The sequence below is a fragment of the Phasianus colchicus genome, chromosome 5 (genome assembly GCF_987193195.1).
Source record: "Phasianus colchicus chromosome 5, bPhaCol1.hap1.1, whole genome shotgun sequence".
Taxonomy (NCBI): Eukaryota; Metazoa; Chordata; class Aves; order Galliformes; family Phasianidae; genus Phasianus; species Phasianus colchicus.
Genome location: NC_143440.1, coordinates 22,958,425 through 22,970,419, shown reverse-complemented (window position 1 = coordinate 22,970,419; position 11,995 = coordinate 22,958,425). Strand labels below are relative to the sequence as shown.

General features: G+C 43.4%; 1 long non-coding RNA gene across 2 annotated transcripts; it reads left to right on the top strand.

Moving 5' to 3' along the window:
• Nucleotides 1-4,555: 4,555 nt before the first annotated feature.
• Nucleotides 4,556-10,027, top strand: LOC149917802 (uncharacterized). Of its 2 annotated transcripts, XR_016467258.1 has the most exons (4): nt 4,556-4,707; nt 8,210-8,285; nt 8,853-9,031; nt 9,629-10,027. It is a non-coding gene; the product is annotated as an uncharacterized LOC149917802 (long non-coding RNA). The 2 variants fall into 2 exon arrangements; XR_016467257.1 differs by lacking the exon at nt 9,629-10,027 and having other exon boundaries at nt 8,853-9,456.
• Nucleotides 10,028-11,995: the final 1,968 nt, after the last annotated feature.

Genomic DNA, 11,995 nt, shown 5'->3' with positions numbered 1-11,995 from the left:
CATTAGAGAATACAGCTAAATGCACCTCTGAGTCATTCCTCAGATGCTCTGATGCTAAGGGCTCTCAGGCTGAGGCTCACACATGCACATGCTCACAAAAAAAAGGAAGAGTGCAGCTCACTGTGGCTTTTTCCTATGGAGTAAAAGCCAACTAAAAACTAACTACTGTCTTACCACAGAGAGCTCTTGTGCATTCTGAATTGCATGAAGTCATTGGAGCTAAATCTCTTTCCACTTGAGTTATACACCAGACCTGCAAAGCGATACCCAAACCACTACTTTGTCCAAATATTCTTCCCATCCGAGGCATAGCAGGGAACAATCTTCACAGAGCTGCCTGCGCTAATACTGAGCATCTGGGTATGGCTAAAGAAAGATGCTGAAATCCTTTCCAAATCCTAGTGATGTGGGACTGCTGGGAGGGAGTTAACTCCTCTCCTGCACGGGGTGAGCACTGGACCTGCTGCGGTTTGGCAGAGCTGCCACACCTGGCGCCCACTCCCGGCCCCAGGCACGGTGCCGAGGGGAGCAATGGAGGGTAAAAGCAGGCTGTGTGCAATTCTTATTCAGTACCAGCCCATTGGCAGTGCTGCTTCAACAGCCAGGTTCAGCCTGGCCCTGTGTGTTCATTTTGCATAGTGATAGATAACTGCAGCCACTTACTGACCCCAGCTGGCAGGGATCCTGCCTGCTATTGCACTCATGTTAGCAACTGATGCGTGGGGCGGTCGAGTTCTGTTGCAACAGGAGGAGCTGAAAGCATCCAAAGAGGTCTAAAAGGAAAGTGAAAGCAAAAGCTTCAGGAGCATACCTATCTGCTTCTGAGGGGATAGGACCTTATCTCTTTAAATATAGGTCCATGAAGAAAAGAGCTTTCCTCAGGGTAGGCTGATTGTGTCAAGAGATGTAAAACGAAAAACGGGGAGGGAACAAGCAATGATGATGTGATGGCACTGCAATCCAGAGAGTGATGCAAGAGCAGCTGTTGAGCTCACCTCAGCCTTCCCAAGTGGGATAAAAATGCTGTTTCATCCTATTTTCCTGTCCTTTGGGTCTTCCTCCATTGGAAAACAGAAGTCTTTGAACACCAGCATGGACAGATCCAAGCTTCCATGCCCACCAGCCCAATGGTGCAGATAGAAGATGCACTGTCTGATTGCCACTGCCAGTAATTAGCAGATTCCTTGACAACCATATGTTGCTAAATAAGACAATCAGGTGAACAGTACTGCTGGATGTTCTCCTCTGCACTATCACATGCTCTGTATTCCAGATCAGTACATTCTGCTGTCTGCTTTAAAACTGCCAAACTAGAAATCAGGTCCAGGTTTCAAATAAAAGCAGCAGACTGTCCTTATTTCTAAAAGCAGGACAAATTTTTAGAAGTTTCTTCCACTGAAAAGGGTCTCTGTTTCATTTCAAGGGGGTTGGGTTTCTATTTGGTTGTGCATGTATGCATGAGAGAGAAAATGAAGTAGGTTTAAGGACTTCTTATATTTGTAAAGCAAAAAATTACTTCTAGTAGTCACAGGCACTTGTTTTGGTTTTGTTTGAACAAAAACAAGAAATCACAAGGTTTGGACTTGGAGAAATAATACACATTTTCCTATTTGGATGTGAGTTCTGTACATTCATTTGGCTCTGAAATCTCCTCCATCTGTATTTCTTTCCTCAAATAGAAAAAAAAAAGAGATATGAGGGAGGCAAAAGCAAACAACAAAAAGGAAAGGTAGGATGGAATGAAAAATAGAAAAATGAAAATGTGCATAGAAACATAGAATCATTAAGGTTGAAAAAGACCACTAAGATCACTAGTCCAAACAAAGCCCGTCCCCATCATGCCCACTAACCCATGGCCCTCAGTGCCACATCTACATGTTTCTTGAACCTCCAGGGATGGTGTTCCACTACCTCGCTGGGCAGTCTGTTCCAGTGCTTCACCGTACTTTCTGAGAAGCAGTGTTTCCTAATAATCAACATGAAATAAAACAAAACAAAATAAAATTTGTTTCTTTTCAGGCCTGTAGAACAAGCACGATTTCAAAGTTCCCTGTTTCCTGACACATATTTGTGATGACAGCAAGGTGTCTTGCCACTGTGCCTTCATTTAGAGCTCAGTTTTCTCAGAGAAAGGGAGAGGAAACCCAGCAAGGCCCTGTTCCTCAGCAGCATCCAGCCTTGCATGCACTGAATCGTGTGTTGCGGTAATGGAGACACATCTGGACATCTTCCCCTGCAGCCCCCCGTGCCTTGCAAACATCAGAGTGCAATGTGTAGACTGGATCCCAACCATCCCAGCCCAACCACCGGTACTGGGATGGGGTGAACCTTCCAACAGAAGCTTCTGCTGCACAGGGTGGTTATGGAGAAGCCCTGTTAGCACTGCTTAATTGGCAAGACTTCAGAGAGATGGCAATCTCATATGCAGGCTCACTGTGCTGGTAGGGGGTTGCACTGCGGTCTGCTGTTTGGGGTGGATTTTTGAGTCAAACACATGTATGTTTGTCGACACTGGCTCCCAGAAGAGGTGGGAAACAGACAGCATTTGCATGTCACCCCAAGTCTGAGCCTGGCAGAAGCCTACCAGAGCAAAAGAGCCTTTCATTTTGGAGAGAATCCAGTCAGATCTGCCTCTGCATGATTTATTTTTATAGGCAGAAGGCCATACTTTGAGCCATCCCACAGGCCCAAGTGCCAGCACTTGCCCAGAACCATGGGAAGGTGGGCTGTGGCTTCAGCCCAATAGCCCCAAGCCCCTCAGCAGGCTGATTTGCTCCATGTCAGGCAAAACCTCGCACCGGCCAAGAGTCACCTGGAAGCAATCTCCCATAAAACCAGCTCTGTAAAAGCTACAGCTACTCACTTTGATAGTTCCCAAATTGCTTTTCTCTCTCTATTTATTTTTCATAGGACCAGTAAACAGTAAATCGGTCCCCAGCAATCCACTGGAAGGAGCTGAGTGGCACTCAGGAGTATTGTCCTGTTCCAGAAGATCTGCTATCTGCTACTGAGCTTCAACAGGGCCCTGCTGAGTTGCCACTCCCTGTCTCTCTACAAGATTAGCAAGGACAGCTTTTCACAAAGAGTGCAGGAGCCAGAGTTTGTGCACACACAGACCTGAGGAAGCACGCATATTGCCCAAAGACCTCTCTCTTAGACAAGAATACAGGAACAGTCTCTATCCTGGGCTTTTTCCATTCTCTTGTAGATTGGATTCTTGTGATTTGTTTCTTTGGCCACTGGAAATTTACTATAAATACCGTGTACTGGGAGCCATTGTGTACTAATGCTCCTAACCACCCTTTCTAGCTGCCCAGGGCAGCAAATGATGTGAAAATTACATACCCTGGGCCTTAGTATCTATTCAGGATTCTGGCCACATGTCACTTGTTATTCTTGACTTATGCATACATTCTTTTTGTTTACTTTTTTGTAAACATTTGTGTATAATTATTCACTCCAGAGTTTCCAGCAATTTTCCCTGGCTTACAGATGTGGCAAAGCTTGTTCCCTGCTTCCAGGAAAGAAAGGGTTTTTTGACTACTGCATACTGGGATCCTGAGAGATTTCAGTCTGCTGCTTCCATGTTAGCTCTTGTGATACTTCATTACCCATGGAAAGAGACAATTAGCTTTTAAAATATAAAACAGAAATAGTCCCAAGCCACAGATTTCACATCCAAATCCAAATCTGGGGCAGTTCAGATTTGGCCTGACATTTTGGGTTTGGGCCCAGGCCTGGCTCTCCTTACGAAGCAGTTTGACATTTCCAGTTCTGGGAAGCTCTGCTCCCTCGTGCTGAGCCGGTCCCAGCATCCGGCCCTGCGCTGCCGAAAGCTCTCCAGCCAATGTGGGTTTTTCAAAAGCCTCTGTCTGTCATTGCTGCAGCTCATTTGACTGCTGCAGGGGTGGGCGCACAACTTCCACGATGCTGCTGTGGCATTTTGGTTCCTACGAGTGCCAGAACGTAGAATAATTGTGCTCTCTGCAGTTAGATGTTGCCCATGTGGAAACATAAGAGATTATAGAGAATTCTGGATAAATCTTTGGTCACCTATCTTTAATGCAGACCTCACAGCCAACCTTACACATTCAGAGTATTGCACACAGAAGAAGGATGCTAGGCTCAACTAAACATTCAGTATACGGCCTTCAGCTTGCTTCTCTGCATCCATGCATCTTCAATCTGGGGGCTATCATCTGGTGTTTTATGTATTGGCTACCTGTCCAAAGCAGGTGACGTCTCCATCTGTGTTAGTACAATGCAGTGCTGATTTTCACAACCTCAACACATTCTTAATGTCAGTGCAATTAATTTTTTACTAGAAATAATGACCTGAGCTATGTGTTGTGTTTGGATGAACAGAAGTGCGTTTTTATGGAGCACATTGGGCTATTGTCATGATCTTCCCCTCATTGAATGTACCAATATTTGTTTTGTAGAGTGCATTTTGAATGTGAATTTATCTTCTTTGGGTATTTTGTAAGCAGTTCTGCAGCAAAAATGCTAAGTCACAGCTTGAACCAGTGATTGAGCACCAGGTGGGAAGGGAGGGCCAACTCAGGGAAGCTCAGCTGCATGCAATGCACCCGAATGATTGGAAGAGTTGGAGCCAGCATTCATCCTTTCCCAGACCACATTTAAAGGTTGGCAAAGGAGACAAGGGCATTTTGCTATAGATCCCTGTGTACCTATGGCCTTCTGAAGGTAAGTAGCTTCTTTCCTTATCTCTGAGCTCCTGATTGTTGCATTTGTGCAAGTCCTCTTGCTGTAGCTTGGGACCTCGCTTCTCTGCTGTCATTGCTGCGCTTTGCATCACGTTACAAAATCATTAGTAGAATTGGATCCTTCTTCTTGAGCACTGAGTTTGATTCTTAATTGATGTTTGCTCAAATTATGTGCGATCTGTGGAGTTTAATTATTTGTTTTACAGATAAGTTTAGATGGATACACCATCATGCTCAAGTTATAACTTCTCATTTATCAGGAGTGAGGAGCTAAAAGGAGCTCACGTAAGCCAAATTCACCGAGCTCAAAATGTAACAATCAAAGCAAGATATCTCTTTAATGTTTGAGTCTTCTCTTCAAGTCTGTTACCCGAGAATACATTTGCAAAGTATTTATCTTTGTAATCCCACTGAGAGGTGATAACTTTTACCTATGAAGGGCAAAAACTGTAACACAGAGAGATGAGGTGATGTGCTCAGAATGACACAGAACTCTTTATGATAAAGCTTAGAAAACTGTTTAGAGCACTCCTTTTCTCTTGGCTTTTATTGTCTGATTTACATACTACTCACAGGCTCTGAAGTGTATTTGGAGACTTCAGTAGGATCCTATTTAGCCTAACTGTAGCCCTGACGTCAACTTTTAGAACATCTCTTTAAGAGAAAATGCTGTACAACTATGACTATCCAGTGAGCTTGAAAGAATTAATCTTGCTTTACATCAGGCTCCAAGTTAGTTCATAGTGTCTGAAAGCATTTGATAAAGAAGGCTCACAGATAAAGATACATATAACACTGTTCTTTATAAAGATACATTTTTATAGGCCAAGTGCTGAAGAGCCTCAAGAGATTATGAAATAATCCAAATGGAAGTGCTTGAAAGACTGTTTCTTGGGATACAGAGAACCAGTCTGGAAAAACACCATGGAGACAAGACTCTGGGGATCAGCCCTCCCTTAGCTCTTGGTTATGGATCAAACAAGCTTTTTCCATCTGTGTTTTCTTCCATGAAACATAACCCCTCTGGATCCAGTGCAAGGAGCACCAAGGAGCAGGAGGAGAGGGGAGGTGCCACCTGTATCCAGTTGTTTCATCAGTTCCTTGCAGCCCACTTGCAAGGCAAGGTGACACAAATGAGTTAATTTCAACAGTATACTGAAACTAATTGAAAACAGCTCTAGGGCCCTGTAAAGTATTAAGTTAGACTGCGAGTGATAATTGCTCACCTGCTGCATGGGCCTATAAGAGGCAGTGCATTAACTAGCACATGGGGTTTTATCACTTCCCTAGGACAGCAGGGGCTGGACTCTTTCCAGCACCCATAGCACTGAGAGCAAGATGCTGAATTAAGCCTGTGGTTTATGGGCACTCAGGCAGGGAGAGCTGGTGATACGGGGCCAGATCCCAGCTTTCATTACATCCTCTTCTGGGTCAGAAGAGATTTATTTTCCCTAGCATGACTGTGGTATCAGGTTAGAATAAATAGCTTTCATTTGTCTTCAAGTTCTGGAAGAGTGGTTTAGCACTCTGTTGAAGGGTACAGACCTGTGATAGTATAAGGAGCATCAATAGTTTCTAATGATCTAGGTCTTTCTATTGTAGGGGCTTGAAGATGCAGAAGTATTAGGAAGTCTGTCTTTCTGCTGTAAATCTGTTCTAGCTATTCAAGTTGTCTTCTGTCTCCTTCTCTATTCCTTTTTCTCTTCATTAGAAAAGCCAAGTGAATCTCAGAAGACACGAGCAGTTATTCACCTGAGAATGGGAGGTTAGTTTGTTGTGTTGCCCTGTTTTGATAGATTGAAATGAGACTTCAGCAAGGAAAGCCTCTATTTACTTATTTTTGAGATGCTGAGCAGTCACGCTCCTTCTGTAAACTTACAGCAGAACTGCTCAATTCCAGAGACTGGTGTGGTAGCTTTTCACATGACAGAATGATCGAATATATTTGAAAACTACAGAGAAATTTCACTATGAGCTGAAAAATAAAATAGACTTTTATGCATATCCACTGGGAGGTATTCTGGAATCATCATTTATTGTTGTTGTTCATGAGTATCCTGATGCAAGAAGAAATGGGAGATGTGCTGTGCAACCCATGTATTTCTGAGATTGATGTGAGGATCTCAGGATAGCTCTTGTAAAGTTTTAAGCCTGAAGTACACTTAGGGCTGTCAGAGGCCCTAGGAGTTTGCCATGGCCTGGGATCCAAGGCCAGTCAAGTTTCCCAACCATGATGCTTGACGTCCATATGTCAGTATTAATTTTTGTCTTTCACTAAGCAGACACGAGTGGCTCAGGTATGAGAGATACCACCACTCAGATGATACCATTAAACCTTGATAATTCTAAGTACTTCCAAAAGTCATATTAATTTCCTTAGATATTTTATTTAGAAATAATTTTTCAGAACTAAATATCTTGGTACAAAAAAGAAAGTATTAAGCAAGGCTGATCTTTGTCCTGAAGTAGTAGAAAAGCTGTAAATATGGAGGTAGAAATAGACAGGATAGAGGAATGTTGAATTACTAAGTAATGACCAGTACAAATAGCAGTATGTCTGGTGAAGGATGTGTATTCTGGAGAGGGATATGTGTACTCTAGTAGCACTACTAGTTCTAATCTCTACAGATGAAGTTAAATCTGATGTCAAGGTCTATCTTAAGTTCTATGTGTGATTGAAAGCAGTTTGCAGTTAACTGGATTTGAGGTGTAGAGAGACTTTGATGACATGGGCAGTAACACTTATTGCTGTGTCCTCTTTGAATAGAGGTAAGTGGTATGGCTCTTCAGAATGGTAAAGTAGCTATACTTTTTCAAATCAATGAAGATGATGCCAGGAAAGAATTTAAACATCTACATGTAATAAATGGTCAAAAACACCAGGAAACCAGCATTTTTCCATGAGGTTCTTACCACATCTATTTCTGATCCTGGTCTTGAAACATAAAGTCAAAACCAGGCCAACTTACAGCCTCTTTCACTGGTGCCTTGATACTCTGGGATTGAGCCAAGATCCAGGAGCTCAGAGGCCAGCAGAAATGTAATGCTGAGTATATGCCAGAGGCTTGAGGCAATATTAGATTAGTTTGAGCACTAGGCAAGGGGAAAAAGTTCTGAGCTATTCTGTCAAAGTGAGATGGAGCATCCTTTTCTCTGGGATATGTCATGTCCTGACAGTCCTTCAATTAATGGTATGTTCCCATCAGGGAGTCACCACAGGAATGTGGCTCTTCAAGTAAAAAAAAAAAAAATAAAAAAATATCAGTTTCTAGCTGCTGCTGGGAGCTGAGAAGGTGTTCTTGTCTGCACGGACTAATGCAAAGTGGAGACTTAGTCCTAATGAAGTTGTTGAAGAGTTTCCTAATGAAAATATTGCTCTTAAGAGAAAAACAAATGTCCTGTGTTTATTCACAATGAGGAAACACTTTATGACTTGTGCACTTCTTGGGAATGACACGTTTTTCAAATGGTCTGACTGTCAGGCGCCTGATTTTGATGGATGATGCTAAGCATGGACAAAATCACCATCTTGGTCTCAAAACCAGCCAGTAAGATATGGTAAGATTTTCCAAATGTTTCTCCAACAATAAAAGGAAATGTAAAGTTAATCAAATTGTCATGAGAGATCAGAGCCCAGCAAGGAGGGACTAAGACTGACATTTGAAGTAGAAGCACTAATAAAACAGACGGCTGCTTGCTGATCCTGTCCGTGCTTGTGTTTAATTTAAACAAGTTAACAATGAATAGAGTTTGCAGAGGAGGGGCAGGGGTGCTGTCAAAATCGATGTATGTAGCAGCAATTTAAGAAAAGCAGAGAAGTGGTAAATCTCTAACTGCATGTGAATATTGTGCCTCAGTGGCAAGGCTCTGTGAAAGTATCTGTTGGCTTGTTTGGAGCAAAAAGGATATCCTGCTCTACTTTACCTGTGGTTCTTTGCTTCACAGTTAGAAGTCGGGTAAAGAAAATCCTTTGTTCTTGAGTACTTTAAATTGATACACTGCATTCTGCTCAGCAAAACTAATTCTTGTGCCTCAGTGCCATTAAGATCTCAAAAGTAAATAAGGTGAGCTCATCTCATTTCCTAGCTTTCCAATTATCACTCTGATATTCTGTGCATTCTACAGGTGGGTTTGTCTGCCTTATCTCTCTGAAGATGCCCTCCATTATAAATCTGCTGGATACAAGGACCCCGGGATGCTCTTTGGAGTAGGTAGCTGCCACTCATTGATCAGGAAGCTGAATGTTGTCACAATCCTGTTTGCTATGAGCTGTGGATGCTTAGCACCTCGTAGGGTGTTTCTCGGTGAGCTGGATTTCCTTGTGCCACAGTGCTTTTTCCATCTAGTGATGTCAGAGTTGCTCTGTACCTGGTGAAGTTGTGAGCTGGAGCTTTGTTGTCCTTGGGGTACGAAGCCCCATGCAGCCTTTCTGCTCTCAGCTCCTTTACCCCAGAACTACTTTACCCTGAAATCCAGGCATTCACTTCCTTCAGAAACCCTCACCCATCACCAGGTGCCAATGCGTTTCAATCAGTGCTGCCCTCCAGGCACAGGTTGGATGAGGGGCCTGGAGATGAGAAGCTGCTTTGTTACCCATTACTCATCCCTGAGCTGGCCTATGTGTTGTTTTGCTCGAGCTAAATACAATCAGGAAGCAGAAGTGCTCTTCCTGCTCCCTGGTGCCTTTCATTAAATTGCATCCCGCAAGCATTGGCAGGGCAGCAAGGAGGTCATGGTGGGCAGCCGGGGTGGCCATCAGCTCAGCTACGGCCTGTGGCCAAGCAGATGAGCTCAGCCTGCTGTGCCCTGCAGCACTGGGCTCCCTGGCCACAAAGCTCTTTCTCTGCAGCCTGCCGGCTGACCCTTACTCACTGGCTTTGTGCTCTTATTCTTCTCTGCAGTTTCTTCCTTTATCAGATTAACTTTAATTAGTGAAATCAGAATCACATGGAGCAGGGAGGAAATGCTCTGAAGGCTGTGGATTTATTTTCAGCCAAGAGAAGATGAAGAGCAAACAGACATGGGAAGGATCTGGGAAAGGTTTGGTCCAGTAAACCACCAGAGCACAGATTTGGTGCAAAGAGAACCTGGGCTCTGCACCTGGTCCTGTTCCAGTCCTATCTCCCTGAACACTTACTCTGGCTCTCAGCACATGCACGTTTTCCTTAGTGCCTCAGTGCTGTGACTGTGTCCCACCAATGCAGAACAGGGACTGCCATGTACCACCATGATCTTCCCTTGTTGATGTTACTGCTGCATCTACCTCAGACCAGAATTTCTGAGGTGGAGCCTGATATCTTTGCGGGGGCAGGGGAAGGCCATGGGACCTTCATGGTGCAGAGGGCAGAGGCTGAGCTGGGAGAGCCAGCATGCCCCTCAGCCCTCCATGTGGGATCCCCCATGCCTAAGACCTTGACTTTTTTATGTTCACTTTTAAGGTGGTTTGTAGGCCTCTCACAGGTGCATCTCATATAGGAGCACAGTAAACTGCTGCTGGCTTCTCCCAGAAATTATTTCCAGATGTACTGGAGTAGAACTTCTCTTCAGAGGAACTGTTTTTAGGTAGGACCTGGTCTGTGAAACACAGTATTTCCTATACTGAAGAACACACACCTTTATTGCAACTTCTTTTCATTTTGACATGTTCCCCTCTCAGTCTTTGTGTCAACAGTTTGTATAAGGTTCTTCTTTTGTCCATGTTCAGGTAAAGACCAAGGTCTCCTTTGCAGCTTTGCTCTGTGTGTCTCTTTATCCATGCTCTTTGAGGACTCTCTTCCCCTCTCTGCTGAGACACCTCCCCTGAACCCTTCTCCTGTTATGCATTCTTGATGATCAAATTCACCTTTTGCTGCTTCTGCAAACAAAACGCTTCTCTTGCTCCACTTGGAGCTCTCATTGACACTCTTCTGACAAGAATATCAAATAGGATGGACTTGGGATTATTTTTTTAATGATCCATGTGATGTTGATAATGAAATTTGATTGTGTATCCTAATGCATCACATGTATGCAGTGTATCTTGTGCTTTGCATAAACAGCTCGGGCAGCATTCCTTCCTGCAAGAGCAGAGCTGTGTTTGACAAGTGCTTCCCAAGGTCCCGCTGCTCTGGTAGTGCCATGCCAAAGCTGTAGAAAAGGCCTTAAAATGTGCTCTTGGCTTTGCATCTGGCTTTTTCATCTCCTGGCAACAGGACTTCCTCCTACCTGAATGTGACACAGAAGGGACAGCAAAGCCCTGTTCATCCTGATGACAAAGGGGCATCGACACAGTTGTCTATAGGCTTCCTGTTCTCGTTGGTGTTTGACACAATGCCATAATTTTACCAAAAAAAGCTAAACAATGTGTTTATTTGTCTCATGCTGCCTTCTGCATGTCACCACGCATCAACATTTCCAGTTTCTTGTAGCCAGTTGCCTTAACTTTTCCATTTTTGCCCTCTCTACTTCCACAGAACCACTGCACTTTTAATGCAAGAATCTGTAAGTGCAAGGGCAAAGTGAAAGGAATGTAGCTTAATATCCAAACAATTAGTACAAGGGTTACTGTGCTGAAGGCATTATTCATTTTTAATTATCCAAAGCTGATGAAAAATTCCTAGGACTGCCTCCAATAGGGTGCATGAATCAAAGCCCACACGCAGAATGGTAGCTCGTTGCAAAGGCAAGATGAGAAGCAGTTGGCCCACTTTCATGCAGAGCTTCTCATCTCTGGCCTGAGATGTGCAGCAGTGGAGAACCAGCTGAGCTGCTTCTACCCAAGGCCTGATTATTTCTGGTGGGTATATTCCTGAGTTCATGAAAGCAAGATAATGAGGAGGAAGGAAGCAGGAAATATATCTGCATTTTAAGTCACATTGGTTAATTTGGGCCATGCTTCCTCTGATTTAAAAAAAGATAAGAGCTTCTGGGTCATATTTGGGGGAGGAGGGAAGAGTATGGATGAGGATGGATATTTCAAATAGAAGTACCACCTCCGAGTTAAATATGCTTAAGAGGCATATTTTCAGGGTGTTTCACTTTAAATGTATATTGATTCACCACACATTGAAGAACGATATACTTTGGGCATGTCAGCTTCCTGCAGAGAGCACAATAAATGCTATATAATTCAATAAATAGTAATAAAAATAATGAATTATAAGTTTACATTCTTGTACAAGGCAGTAAGACTGAGATGGCAGTGTACAGAAACAAGGAAATAAAAGTTGGTCTTTTCTTTTGCAAGTTTACTCAAATTTAGTTTTCTATTTTCCTGGGATTTTTTTCTC